The sequence below is a fragment of the Lycium barbarum genome, chromosome 11 (genome assembly GCF_019175385.1).
Source record: "Lycium barbarum isolate Lr01 chromosome 11, ASM1917538v2, whole genome shotgun sequence".
NCBI classification, from domain to species: domain Eukaryota; kingdom Viridiplantae; phylum Streptophyta; class Magnoliopsida; order Solanales; family Solanaceae; genus Lycium; species Lycium barbarum.
In genome coordinates, this window is record NC_083347.1 from 101538043 (window position 1) to 101550411 (window position 12369).

A 12369-nucleotide genomic window follows, 5' to 3' on the forward strand; every position below is an offset into this window, starting at 1 on the left:
TTTTGCACTACAAAAGTCGCGGATTCGGTACTTTCATAGCAAAAGCAAAGGTTAGTCACCTAGCCAAACTCTACAGATGTGGACCAGTATTCACAAATGCATGGTTGTAAAAGTAGAAACTCCACAAGTGTTGAGTTGAGACCCCAAGTGCGAACCAACCCGTGGATATAAATCAAACATTTTTATATTTTAGACCTAACTTTTATCATTTTTGGCAAAGATCGAGCTCATGAGGGATTATTGTTTTCCATCCATATCATTGATGTAATGATTCCCTAACATTCTTGGCTTAACATACTTGATTTTAGTTGGGTTTTTACCATAGATTCATTGGATTCAAGAGGTTTTATTGATGGATTTTGAGCCAGTTTCCCAATTAAAAAATTAATGAACCCAATCAGAACTCGATTAGAAAAAGGGAATCGTGAACGTATGAATAATCCGATTCTAAATTTATTTTGGAGTTTGACTAGTTTGACTGGGGAGTGACATCTCGATGATTTTGACCCCGACTAGTATAATTGATGTCTCTTATCGATGTTGTGCATATATTCAAGTCGTTGGAGGTCATTTGAGTGAAGATTTACACATTTTGAGTTTAGGAAGCTTGCTGATTTTGAGGTAGTGAGACTTGACCTTCAGATTTCTTGCGTTTACAAATTATGATTTTTAACTTGCATAAATGTGTTAAAACTATCTAGTATGTTGTGGTACAACACATACACTATTTTGTGCTTATCCAACCACGTCATGCCTGGTCACAAACATATCGTGATATTGTTGAGTTATAAAAGCATGATATGAACTCTTTCTATTAAAAATTAATCATGACATTGTAGTATCACTCTGTTTGAAGCATTTAAGGACTTTTATGATTTTGTGGTATGTGTATACTTGTTTCATGAAATATTCATCAACTAATGTTAATTACTTTTACTAACTCTTGAACTTGTTTAGTTGGATTCTGATACTTTATCATGAACTTTGGTCTAGCCGTCTTACCAGTGAGGGTTCATGGATTTGATCTAGTCATTTTATTGACAAGAGCCCACGCGAGTGGTTTAGCAGTATTATCTGTAAAGGAATCATGACTTGGTTGGACAGTCTTATCTACGTGGGCCTGTTGGATGGTCTAGTGGCTGTACACATGCACAAGGGCCCAACGCACATACGTGCTTACTAGGGGAGATATCTTATTACTGATTACGGTTTATCTCTTATGATGACTTCCAGATATTGTTATATATCCAGTTATTACTTTCATGCATTTATTTTGAAGACTTGTTCTAAGGGGTAAGACAAGGAGCGAGTTGATAATTTTTCTGGGCGTTATGCTCACCAAGTCCACTTACTGTTTCGTGTAAATCCTTATACTAGTAGCACTACTCGGTTACCATAATCTCGTTCGAGATCAACTCAGTTCCAGCTGAGGTGAGCCAATCGCTCAGTTCGTGGTGGCTACTACTGTGTTATATATCTTCCTTAAATTCAATATTTCGGTTGCGTGCCTTGTCTTTTGAATTCACTTGCTCTTGTAGTTCCTCGACAATGTATTTTGGGATTTCATGCTATCAGATTCACTTGAACTGCGTTCTTTCTAATTCCACTGTTTAATTGATTTCTAGACTTATTTTAGTTTTCAAAAGCTTTACCTTATTCTTATTCGCGAGTTGATTTTAAAACAAAGGTATGATTCGCTCAAGGGTGGGTAGTCACTTGTTAGGTGCTAGTTGAGACTTGCGAGAATGGATTGCGACATAAGGGTTAAATTATGAAATAAAAGTTAATTTTCTCTTGATTGAATAATTGAACAAGCAAAAAAGAGAAAAATAATTATTTTTGGTATACTGGATTAGAAATTACAGTTGCATCTCTTCTTTTGTTTTACTTCTTTAAACTTTCTCTCCCTTTGTCCCTCTTAAACAAGCAATTTTTTCGCTCTTGAACAAGCATCTTCCAACACAGATAATGGTGATGGGGAAACGTAAATGAAAGGATTAATGGCGGTGGCTGCGGCGGCAAAGCACTGGAATCTCATTATTTACCTTAATTTTAACCTCGTTGTTGTTGACCATATACTTGGAACATTAAAATAATGTTTATAAAATGAATTAAATTAAAAATTATATACATGAGGGTTAAATAGTCATGTTATAATTTTTCACATTAATGATAAATAGGAGTTGGGACGTAGATTATCAACACTGTGTTTTGTCAAGTAGTAGAAAATAGATACTTACCATATTTATAACACCAATTACTTGGAATTGAAACCCACTAATATTGTCTGTGGACAAAACTACACTTGATGGGAACTGGAGATCCCTTAATTAGTCTCAACACTTCCAACTTGGTATTTGGTAACATATCCAAAATTATTTTGTAAGACCATTCCTTCATAACCACGCCTAAGCTAATTAAGCCCACATACCAGTGGTATGATACCACCCAAAAATTCCTTTCAAAGTACAATTTAATTAGTAAAATATGGGTTTGAGAGATTTGAAAGAGCAAAGGGTGCGAGGCGCGGGGACTGGAGTCATGAGAAAAATACTTACTAGACCCGACGTTTAGACCAATATAGATAATTTAATCATAAAATTTTTAAACTAAACGAAAAATATATATTACTTAATCATAGTTAAAGTATAAAACTTCATATACAGAAAATACGTCTTGCATTTATTTGTTTAGCGCAAACATCGAATACGAGTATTTTTTTTTTTTTTTTTCCGATTTGAGCAAAGTACAGGCACCATTCATAATCATAAGGGCATGATTGCAGGCACAAAATGGTGGGCCTTTGGCTATAAGCTCAAGGCAACTCAAGCCACAAGGCCCTTCAACCGGGCCATTGGCACTTATGCCCTATTTCGTCCTTGTATTTTTTTTATTTTAGCCTGTCATAATAAATAGCTATTTCGCGAGTATAAATTTATATTTTCACATTATAATATTCCACAAGTTATTCTCTGCATGTTTAAAGAATTTATGTCTCAATAGACATAAATTCCAATGCTAAAGAGCAAATATTAAAGACCAATGCATCTGAAGGGAAAAGCGTGCAATTTCTTCCCTTCAACCTTTGTGAAGGGGACAAGAGTGTACATGCAATATGTCTAGTCGTCACAGCTCAGTTTGAGCTAGAATATTGAATGTGAAGCTTTCTCACATGGCTGTCGACCTCACCAATCAAACCTGGTTCCGTATGAGTCATTTTGATTTACTAATAATTAGTTTTTGCAATTCTTTAGTGATGATTGAATGAGGAACAGAAACCCCACAATTGCTATTATCATTTTATATTAAGATTTAGTTAATTTAAACTTTTCTTTTGGTTTTCGATTTGTGCGTGTAGCCGTGTAGGGCCATGATAAGCTTTTCTTTTGTATTTGAGTAATTATTGGAAAGGTGATTTTATTCTACACAAAAAGAAAATTAAGTCTTAAAAACAACTTTTTCATTTCAACCAAGCATAGCAAATGAAATCAAAATTATAATTATACAACACAAATACAAAGTAACGTTTTTAAAGTATTAATATAGTATAATAGTTTAGTTATTATAGCAAGTTAGCTATTATTTTATTAGGCTACTAAATAATATTAATTATAATTACTGGAGAGCTAATTGCATAAATAAATTTTATGCATGTGTAAGAAATAGAATTCAAAACTCCATTGATTTTGGTAATTGAATAAACATAAGGTAGAAAGCAAGCAAGTGCAGCTATCGCTTGGCAGCTATGGTCGTTTGGTTGATGTACTGAAATAATAATACAGTATTTGATTGGCCATATAAGAAGAGAAAATCACAGCATAACTCTAATGAAGCTGTAACCAACCAAATTAACCCAAGCCGTAATTGGCACCAAATAACCCCCGTTGAGAGAATCAAACAACATAGTCAATATTCGCGTTCCCGACATAAGATAAAATAGTCTGGACAGTGGAAAAAAATAGATAATAGTATTTATAATCTGATACAACGCAAAATATCACAAACAACTCCAAGGACGTGGTGTGAACTGGTCATGAGCAGCTAAGAATAAAAAATGTAACATTTGTCTCAACCGAATACATCAATGTCTAAGACGAAAATAAACTACAGATAAAATCCAAATACCACGAACAATGTGATAGCTCACTACTGAAGTAGGAACTGCATCAATATCTAACTCATGTACTCCACCAGTGCTCCGGTTTGTATTTGCATATAAAGCGCAACATGAAAGTTGGACACGCATGGGGAGTACTTAGTAAGCATCATAGACCACCCTCACTAGTCACTAGTGGTGAGAGTAAATATAGGAAATACTCCTTTACAAACATTATAATTGATATAATAAATATATATGTAACATGAAACTCACATAAAATCAATATGCACAAGTCCAAACATTTAACGAGAAATGCACAATAGTATCAAGAATTAATACGCATGAAAATATTCAAACTTTACACAGAAACTGTCATTTTCGGTCAATCAAACCTACATTCACACTGTCAAGGGCTCTTCAAAATCAGTTATTAATAAAGGATGAATTTTATTCATATGTGATAACAGTAATGTGGATAACGTCTCACACCCCTATCGAAACGTGTCGCACGTTTGAAACTCAATCTGCTGACACCCAAGTTATTGATCACCCCATAATCATCAATGAATACAAATACAAATCAATATACATATGTATAGTAGCATGACAAAAATAGTTCAACTATGTAATCCAGCATACAATAAGTCTTTAATGTTATTCTAACATGTAATTGATACTTATAACATTATACTAGAGCATATATATACAAAATGCTCAATAAGTAGTAACATAAAATACCAAATATTACCCTAGTATTCACATGTATACTCGTCAGCTCAAATATTACTCTAATATGGCCTTTCCACGTCCAGAATCCACCACACGTCCACAATCTATTCAAAAGATTGCTTAACATAGTTAAAAGATGATGTTGGACTCAATTCAATTGTTTAAGACTCGGTCAAGTGAAAATCAACTTGGAGCCCACATGGTAAACCCCTAAAATCAAAGTCAAATTCAAGTTATCTATAATCCGACGAATCCAAAGATATGCTTACATTTTCATTTGAAGTTCATTTTAGGTGTTATAATCATCATTATTGATTATAGGATTTATGTTTATAGTTCCTAATTTCACCCATCAAATTCCATGTTCAAATGCTAAATTTAAGAGGCAAATTCATGATATAAACTCAGCTTTATGTTTAAATCACTTTCTCTAAACTTGTAAGTGAAACTCATGCTAAAAACCCCTCAAAATCGAGTTTCCCAAATCTCAAAATATTGAAGAATTAAACAAAATCGTGAAATGAGAAATTTATACCTCCCAAAATTGAACCTAAGCTAAAGGTAGCACGACAGACGAGCAGGTGCTATGTTCAGGAGGTGTGATGCGCTACCATCACCTGCAATATTCCTGGCACGATGGAGGAGGGCTCCGGAACCAAAATGCCCCCCAAAAAAATATTTTAAACTAAAATAACCCAACAAAAAAAAAATGTTACCAAAATGCCTTTAGCGCAGTAATTTACTGCGCTATAGTGTCCCTCCCATTTTTTTTTCGGCCCTTTTGGTTAACCTTTCTTCCATTACACTTTTTAACGTACTTTGACCATAGATTAATCATGCTTCGGGACCCCGAAACTTCAATATTTTATATAGAGCCCTACTTATTTTTGTGCGATTAATAAGGTAGGATCAATACATCAAGGATACACAAAAGTTCGGATGGCCGTTTTAGTGGTTGAAAAGTGCTCAAACGCCATTTTCGTTTGAAGGCTCGGTGACATTAGCTTGAAGTTCTTTACTAATACTTAAACTTGTTCATTAATAATTAATCAAAAGTTAGTCAAAATGACAGCATTCATACAAAAAAAAATAAACTTAATTAAATTGCATCATTCATAACCTTGAGTAGATGAAAATACTTAAACTTGTTCATTAATAAGAAACCCAAACTTTTTAAAATACAATCATCAAAGTAAGAAAAAAACTTAAAAAACATTCATCAATTAATGCCCTTGAGTTGATCTTCCGCCACCACCGCGAGATGTGCCACCACCACTAGAGGTACTTCCACCATGAAAGTTTCCTCCACCACGAGATGTACTTCCACCGCGAGATGTAGTTTGACCACCATGCCGTAAGGGACACTTGCGCTTATCATGACCAACTAAATGCAAAATGAGCATTTTCGAGTGTATCTCTCCGGTGGAACATCCATTTCATTATGAATACGCGAGTATGCATTCTTTCTGAATTTATGGATAAATGTTTTATTTGCAACCATTGAAAATGGATCCGGTGGCTCATAACTCTCACTGCCAAGTGGGTAGAACCTTCCAGCATACGTTCTTGCATAATTTTCAACTGTATATTCCTCAGCCATGTACGGGGAGGCGTTCTTTCCCATTGCGATAAAGCACTTGAAGGCATGAGAACATGGCATGTGATATGGTTGCCACTTGCCGCATGTGCATGTTCTTGGAATCTCACAAATTGTGTGGACGTTACCTCCTTTACCTTGACACACTTATTGTGAGTTCAAATATGCGCTCTGCAGGGTTGTACTCCATCCGGTCATGTTTCTGAGCCTTATATTTGTGGTACTCGAACAGTTTTGATGGTTTTGGCATCCATCTTAGACCTGTTGTTGCATGTGCTTTGGCCTCTTTTGATCTATTGACGAACCGCTACACAACCTGCTTAAATGTCATTCTCACCATTGCGGTAACGGGTATTCCCCGTGTAGATTTCAACAAGCCATTGAATGACTCAGAGTTGTTTGTTGTCAGCATACCCCATCGCCTACCTTCATCCTGGTGTAATGTCCATTTGTCTTTATCAATTGCATTCAACCAGTGGAAGGCTTCCTCATTCGCCTGCCTAATAATGTCCATCTACAGGTTAAACTTCTTCTTCTGATGCTCTGTTGCAGCCGCCCACATCCAATTGCAAAGTGCTGGGATTCGATATGCCTTTTGGAAGTTTGCCTTCAAATGCCTTAAACAATAACGATGGTAGGCAAAGGGTGGCTGCCACCCCTGCAAATTGAACATATTGTGCAATATGCCAGCATGTCTGTCTGATATCACACATATTCCCATGCGATCCTTAATAACGTGTTGCCTTAAGTAGTCCAAAAACATACCCCACGTACTAATGCTCTCATTAGCTGCAATTGCAAAAGCTAGAGGGAATATAGCTCCATTTACATCCATTCCAACAGCTATTAGCAGCTTTATGTCATACTTCCCGTACATATGTGTTCCATCTATTGATATTACAGGCCGACAATGAGCAAAACCATCAATGCATGGTTTGAATGCCAAAAACACAAAATCAAAAATATTACCGGGCACACCAGGCTTCGATTTGAGCTTCCATTCAACAACAGTACCATGATTGAAGTGTTGTAGAGCTGCCATGTATCTCGGCAACTTCTTGAAAGAGCCCTCCCAATTGCCGTAGACTATCTCATGTGCACGCCTACGCCCAAGATACGCCTTCCTCCTAGTAATAGTTTTGCTATATACTTTCAGAACGGCTGTAATACAATCTTTAATAAGGAACCTGAAAAAGTTAAAATATCAGCATATAACAACGAGGAACATTATATTAACACCAAAAATAAAATAAACTTAGGCGAAGGGGATACCTTGGGTTTTTTCCAATGTCGCCAACTAATACATGCACAATCAAATTAGTATCTAGATTGCAATGATCATCTGGGAGGTCACCCATATCACAAGTGTGCTTTGTGTAGAACTTTGAAATAGTCCACATCTTTTCAGCAGTTTCCTTACCACGGAGCATCCATTCGCAGCCTTGATATTTTCGTTTGCAGACCAATCGCCAAAGTTTTCGTGTGGAATCATCAACTTTAAACTCCCTCATCCCCTGGATGCAATAAATCTTAACAGCCCTTTGCAATGATTTTTTCGAGCTGAAAATCATCCCTTTTTCAATATGAGCCTTTTGTTTAAAAAGATCCACTGACTCTTTCCACAAACTTCACTGAATATGATCATCATCCTTAGTAAAGACAAAGGCATCTGGGCGATCTTGAAGATGATCAAGATACGGGATCTCATCGGAATGCCACTGAATCGGAGTCGACTCTTGTTGTTCAAATGGTTGCTGTGAATTCAGTTCCTCCTCGTGTGCCGGACTGTCCATCATGTCTTGCAACAGTTCTACTTGATGTTGAGGATTAGTTCCAACCTCAATCTCATCGTCACTTTCCTTTGCATTAGGTATTTGATGTCACTATATAATTCGGATAATCCGGATCATCCATAGCAGGCCTTTGCCTATAATTTGGTGCAACCACCACATTCTCCCTACATAAAAAATTAGGGTGTTTTAACTACTACACATCAAATAACACTATTGATGTTAAAAAAAATAGACGTACAGGTAGTAATCAACTGCACTGAAACTTGAGAAAGGACCATCGCTTTGAGTTGTTGGATAGGCTGAGGATGTTCCAACCTGATTCCTGCATCTCGATTGAGGAGACCGTCCGATATGATCCATATCAGGTGTATAACACCTAAATAATATAATCGACATCATTAGTAGCATTCAAGTGCCACTACACATAATAATGATAATGATAATCATCATAATCATAATGATGATGATGATGATGATGATGATGATGATGATATTGTAAAAAATGAATATTTACCACTGCTCGTCAAATTGCTGACTTAAACTATCCAGAGGCATTTGGCTAGTCAAAATGTTTTCATAGGTACTCATGTCAGGGTAATTGTGTTGATAAGTAGGTTCCGCTTGAGTGACTTCGGCCTGAATTATAGACGGGGCTTCCCGACGAGGTCTATTTCGGGCTTCCCGAGGAGCCCTAGCCATGAATTCAAGTCGATTAATGGGCACCTTCTCTATATACATTTCAAGGACGTTTAAAGTTATGCATTGCCTATAATCATAAGGCGCCTTCAAATAATCAGTCAAAGAATCATCGTCTTGAATGTACCACTGTCCATAACTAGTTACACTTTGCGGCGTAAATGACATTGGATAATTCTTGGAACATCTGCCATATTTTGAATAATTTAGGAGTAATACAAAAATGCAAAAACTAGATGAAACTTCGAATTTTTTGCCTTATACGAACTCGGTATTAATAGGATTTGAAGTTTGAATATAGAACCAACGCATGCATGCAATTACAGTGTCTTTCAGTGTTACGTCAAATCAAAATAAGTACGGAGTGTTGCACAACGCATGAAATAACTGCGTTATGTCAGAATAGCGCATTAAATTACTATGTTATTCTGTCACAATGCAGTAAAATCATGCGTTATGACAGAATAACGCAGTAATTTAATGTGTTATACTAGTATAACGCAGTATTTTACTGCGCTATACCGCTGCATCATATTGTCACCACAACTGTCACACATAAAAACGTCATGATTCGAATCAAACTTTATCTAACGTAATTTGACGAAAAACTGTTACCAACCACATAACATTCCACACAAAATTGAGTTACTATATCATTTTTTGACCAATTTAGAGATATTAATCGTGTTATATCGTTCACTCCAGCAAACATCTTTGAAGCAATGGGTAGGACCTGGGAACTAGGTGATGATGATTTTCATTACTCAAATAACCCTAACGACAGATTCAATTGAGAATACAATAATAAAATGAGAGAGGAGTGGGATTGGCGTGTTAGGGAGGCTGCAGCACTGGAGCACAAGTTAGCGTCAGTAGGGCTTAAACGCCCAAAAAAACGTGCTATGGCAATGCCTCGCTGAACTCCACAAGAGTTTAATTTGGCTCTTAATCGTTTTCGCGGAGAGAACAATCAGATGCAAATACGTTACCATAGGGTAGAATATGGTATACATGGTAGAACAAGATTTAGATCCAAGTGGGATTCGGACTGTGAAATGTCCGATGAAGATTAATATTTTTCTTACAATAAGGTAAGTAGGTAGGGTCATAAAGACCCTCCCCCTAGCCCCCCCCCCCCCCCAGGATACTTGGGGGTTTGCAACTATATAAATAGGCCTTTCTTTTGTTATTAGACTACACCATATTCAATGTCGAGTAGTAGAAACTCAGCTTGGTCTTTACTCCTTCCAAAAGAACCAAATAGCAGCAATGATGAGAGTTCAAATCATAGCAGTTTTTCGAGCGATACCAGTGATTTCAAACTAGATGAGCTAAATCCCCACCTTCTGATAGAGCGTAATGATGATTTCTGTAGTGTGAAATATTCAGATCCGCGGGAATATTATTGCGGTTTACGCCGAGAATGGTCACATCGGCTTGCCGAATCAGAACGTCTTGTTCGTGACTTGAAAAATCTCAACGCTCCAATCCCAACAAGGTACTCCTTAACCATGCCTCAAGTAGGTCCAGAAACTTGCGAGCTTGTCGTGCAAAGGATTAGAAAAGAAAACAACAGAATGCTGGCAAGACGATATAGATTTTACATGCTAAAGTTGGCCGAAGAACAAGCATCATCAACCGGTAGAGAACTAACTGCTGCTGAAAAACGATGTGTCTTAAGAAACCGCCAATATTTTTCTGAGGACGATATTGAGGACTTGTACTCTGATGATGATTAAGAATGTTGTGATTTTAGTTTTAAGTTTAATTTATGATTATGCTGTTATTTTGAAGATTATTAACAAGTTTAAGTATTTTCATCTACTCAAGGTTATGAATGATGCAATTTAATTAAGTTTTTTTTTTGTATGAATGCTGCCATTTTGACTAACTTTTGATTAATTATTAATAAACAAGTTTAAGTATTCGTAAAGAACTTCAAGCTAATGTCACCGAGCCTTCAAACGAAAATGGCGTTCGAGCACTTTTCAACCACTAAAACGGCCATCCGAACTTTTGTGTATCCTTGATGTATTGATCCTACCTTATTAATCGCACAAAAATAAGTAGGGCTCTGTATAAATATTGAAGTTTCGGGGTCCCGAAGCATGATTAATCTATGGTCAAAGTACGTTAAAAAGTGTAATGGAAGAAGGGTTAACCAAAAGGGCCGGAAAAAAAAAATGGGAGGGACACTATAGCGCAGTAATTTTCTGCGCTATAGTAGTTAACGGAGCCGCCCCCGTTAACTGCTTGCGCAGTAAATTACTGCGCTAAAGGCATTTTGGTAACATTTTTTTTTGTTGGGGTATTTTGGTTCGAACTGTTTTTTTTTTTTTTCTGGGGCATTTTGGTTCCGGTGCCGATGGAGGAGCAACCTATAGCCTAGAGCACCTGCCTGCGATTTTCAATAATTTTTAAAGTTTCTCCCAAGACGCTGACACCCACCTGAGCCCCACGGGTCCCACTCAAATCATACAATCAAGTCCTAAACACAATACTAACGTTTATGAAGTCTTGAAACATGAAACGGTGTACTGATAACATTCAAATTCACTCCTCAAAGAGAGTTTACACGGTCGTCGCAATATAATTTACCCAACTATGAGTCGGGGTCGATCCTACAAAGAATAATATGTAGGCGATTAGGCAAAGTAGGAATTATCGCCAACAACAACTAAGACAAACACTTAAAGGTGGTTTAGAGAAAAAATTAGAACTAATTGTTGAAATGTAAACTAACCTCAAGTAAAATGATCAATGGCCACAAGCATGGATATAAGGGAAACTAATCTCAATTAACGATTCAATGTATTTCACGATTTACAAATAATGGCGAGCTTATGTTACTTAACCCCAGATAATGACTCTAAATTAGCTTTGCCGAAGACTAACTAGACTACCTAATTGAATATCCCTAAGCAATTAGGAGCATTAAGAACATCCGAGTATGGCTACAAGTGGTGTCGCCTATCCCTAAGTCGATTCCATTAGATGAGGATTAACACCTCAAATTTTTGTTAATTAATCTTTCCCAACTCCAAGTTAAACCGAAGTAAATGGGCGAGTCTTAGGGTTAGCTATTCCCTTAAGAAACATTAAGGAACAAGAATAATTAAAACAACATTAACTCACTTCATTAAGAATAAAGAAGTTCAATACATAAGCAAAACAAGAGATTCAATCTAAACTTTAATCATGAATATTCCCATAAACAAGATTCAAGCGAAGAAATAAATTCTACACACTTAGATGTTTAATACAAATAAGAAATCAAAGAAATGAAGTAAAGGTTCTAGAAAATGCTCAACCAAATCTTCAACCCTAAAGTGTGGTGTAGCAACCCTAGCTCTCAAACTTATGTTTTTTGCCAAAGACATCTTCCTAAACGAGCTTGGTCGAGTTTTGTATGATTTGGGACCAAAAACGTGAAATTCCATTTCCGCACAGTTCCG

The 12369-nt window shown here is 36.5% G+C and overlaps 1 long non-coding RNA gene across 1 annotated transcript; it reads left to right on the forward strand.

Annotated features, from left to right (window-relative positions):
• The first annotated feature begins 823 nt into the window (after positions 1-823).
• On the forward strand, positions 824-1614 carry LOC132617890 (uncharacterized). The gene is made up of 2 exons (XR_009573861.1): positions 824-882; positions 994-1614. It is a non-coding gene; the product is annotated as an uncharacterized LOC132617890 (long non-coding RNA).
• Positions 1615-12369: the final 10755 nt, after the last annotated feature.